We start from the raw sequence: 3330 nt of genomic DNA, 5'->3' as shown, positions 1-3330 counted from the left end.
CTTTTATTTAGTGGAATATTTTCAGGATAATCTATGTTATAGCATATATCAAAATCCTATTCCTATTTATGCTAAATCATCTCACAACGTCTAAGTTACACTTTGTGACCCCATGGACTTTAGGTAGTTTCTACTTTTTTTTCTGTTACTGTGGATAATGAATCTATTAATATGTGTTCAAATGTTTGTTGTGATATTTGTAGAATTTTAATCACCATTTTACTCTTTGTTTTTGTTTTCATTGATATTTAAAGACAGGGTCCTAATCTATAGTTCAGGCTAGCTTTGGATAGCCAAGGCTATCCTCAAACTTGTGATCTTGTTTAAGCTTGCCTAGGGTTTGGGATACAGGAGTGAGCCCTCAGGCATTGTTTCAATTCAATCTTTTTATAGGTTATGTCTACTCAGTTATTCTATTTCTTTTTGAGTCATCTTTTTTACTTTGTACCTGTCAAAGAATTTGTCTTTTTGATCTAATGTATTAGTAGTTATAGGGTTTTGAAAAATATTTGGTGTCAAAGGAGACCTAAGGGATTCCTGAAAGCCTTTATTTAATAAGATGACTGAAGTCAGAACATTTTTGGCATGTCTTTTCCCCTAATAAAAAGCAACAATAATCAAAAGGACAAACTCAACCCAAATATCAAAGTAAATTGGGCTCAACTAATTAAGAAGCCTGGCCTTGCCATGTACTTGGATTCAAGCAGCTGGCTCTATTTGTTCAGTTGTTGAACTAAAATTTATACTCAAAGGTGTCTTATGTAAATTGAAGTCAGGATGCCAAAAAATTTCTTGGTGTGATATAAAAGAAGGAATTCAAAGACTTAAGAAGTAGAGAACATTGAGATGTAGTCATCTTCAGCAGGCATTACTCAACACACAACTATTTTCTTGAAAAAGTTGTTGTCTATTGAAATCTAGAATATTAGCCTTTAACTCTTTCTCTTGTGTTTTACATGGTTTTGGTGTTAGGACAATGCTGGCCTTGTGGAATGTGTCTGGAATAATTCTTACCTCCTCTATTTTTTTCTTTTTTTGAAATATAAGGAGGATTGGTATTAGCTATTTTTATATGTTTGGGAAAGCCAGCAGTGAAGCTATCTTCTTATAGACTTTTCTTTCTTTCTTTCTTTCTTTTTTTTTTTTTTTTGGTTTGATGCCCATCATTCTTTTTTTTTTTTTATTTTTTTACTTAATTTTATATAACAAAGTCCAATTAAATGAAAACAAACGTTTATACACAATATTTGGGAATTTGGGCGTCGTTCTTTCCAAACTACTTCCTGCTGGTAAGGGGCGCTGTCTTGGGGGATTCGAAGAAGATTCAGATATCCTAGCTGTAGTCTGTAGGGCTGTTTTGTCCAGATGTTTGGAATGTAGGATCAGCTTGTACTCTGTTTCAGGCGTAGACTTTTCTTTTGAGAAATTTTTATTGACTCAGTCTTGTTATTTGTTTTTGGTTCCTTCAGGTTGCCAATTTCTTCATCTTCTGTAATTTTGTGGATTTTGAAACCCCCCACCTTTAATCTCTGATTTGGTTCATTTTAATTTTCCTTTTCCTTAGTTCAGGAAGGGTTTTAATCTTTGCAAAGTGCTAGCTCTTTGAAGGGGGTGATTTAATGGAGTTCCCATGGCTCAGTTTACAGGTACTGGCTTAGGGGAAGAGTTTTGGGGACTTTGCTCAGCACTGGATTTCATCTTGCCAGGCCTGGTACTAGGTTTCAGGTCTCAGGCCTGGATTTAATTTTCTCTCTCTTTCTCAATAAGGGATCTGTTTGTGTGCTGCTTGAGGATGAGGGAAGGATTCCACAGGTAACCTTCTTAAATGTATCTTTTCATTCTGCTACGCTAAAAGCAAGGTCAGTGGTCTATCACATGACTTCCTTGCTTTGTAATTTTTTTTTTACTTGTCTGTGGAAGCCAAAATTTGGTAGTAGAGGTCTTTCTCTCTGTCACCACTCTATTTTTTTGAGACACAGTATCTCAGTGAATTGGAATTTACGTTAACTCCCCAATGATGGGGTTACAGAGGTGCACTACAGCATCCTGCTCTATTTGAGGTCAGGGTATTTGAACTCAAGTGCTAGATGCTTGCAAAACAAGCACTTTGCCAAATAAGCCAATTCACTAGCCCCTGATTTCCATTCCTTTGCTAAGGATTGAGTCTATGACTTCAGATAAGCAGTAGACCAAGGGCTATATTCTTTTTTTATATTAATTTATTTTAAAATTTTTTATTTTACATATTGATTCCAGTTCCCTCTTCCTCCCTCTCTCTTTCCCTCTCTCCCACCGCCCCCATGCCCCTGACCACCCTCCCACCACTCTACATGTAGGGTGATGCCTTTCAGGAGGGGTCATCTAAATCTGTCAAGTCATTTGGAGTAGGGACTAGGACTTCTCTCCTGTCTCTATGTTGAGTATCCCTCCATGGGGGATGTGCCCCCAAAGTACTTTTGTGCACCAGGAATACATCTTGGTTCCACTGTCTGAGGTCCCTTAGACTGCTCAGGTCTATATTCTAAGGCCTTTTTCTTTTACTTTTATTTTCGAGATGGTCAAATGTTAATTCTAATAGATCTATCTATATATGCTACTTGGTCTTTTCACTCGCAGTTTTAAATATTCTTTCTTTGTCTTGTACATTTAGTGTTTTGATTACTATTTGTCATGGGGAATTTCTTTTCTGGTCCAGTCTATTTAATGTTCTGTATGTTTCTTGTACTTTGAAGGACACTTTCTTTCTTAGAAGAAGATTAAAGAAATTTTCTTCTATGATTTTGTTGAAAATATTTTCTGTGCCTTTGACATGGGTTTCTTCTTCCTCTTTTCCTTTTATTTGTAGATTTTTTTTTTCTTCAGTGTTCCAGATTTCCTGGATGTTTTGTACCTGGATTTTTTTTAATTTAACATTTTCTTTGATTGAACACTTTATCTTCTCTTTAATGTCTACAATTCTTTTCTTCATCTCTATTATGTTGCTGAGGCTTGCCTCTGAGGTTCCTGTTTGAGTTCCTAAGTTTTCATTCCAGTTGTACCACAGTTTTGGCTTTTTTGTTTATTCTATTCCCACTTTCAAATCTTGAACAGTTTTCTTTAGTTCATTTGACTGTGTTTTCATACATTTCATTTAAGGATTTATTCACATCCTCTTTAAGGTTGGTGAGCTCTACTGGAGACATTGTCTTGACTAATTTTGACTTTGTTTTTTAATTGATATCTAGACATCTGGGCTAAAATCAGTATAATTTTAGGTGCTGATATCTGGACCTGTCTTTGTTATGTAGCTTTTCTATTCCTTAGTTTTTATTGAATCTTTAGGAGCATGTA

The sequence above is a fragment of the Phodopus roborovskii genome, unplaced genomic scaffold (assembly GCF_943737965.1).
Source record: "Phodopus roborovskii unplaced genomic scaffold, PHOROB, whole genome shotgun sequence".
NCBI classification, from domain to species: Eukaryota; Metazoa; Chordata; class Mammalia; order Rodentia; family Cricetidae; genus Phodopus; species Phodopus roborovskii.
The sequence above is the reverse complement of the archived record's forward strand: the minus strand, read 5'-3'. Positions refer to the sequence as shown.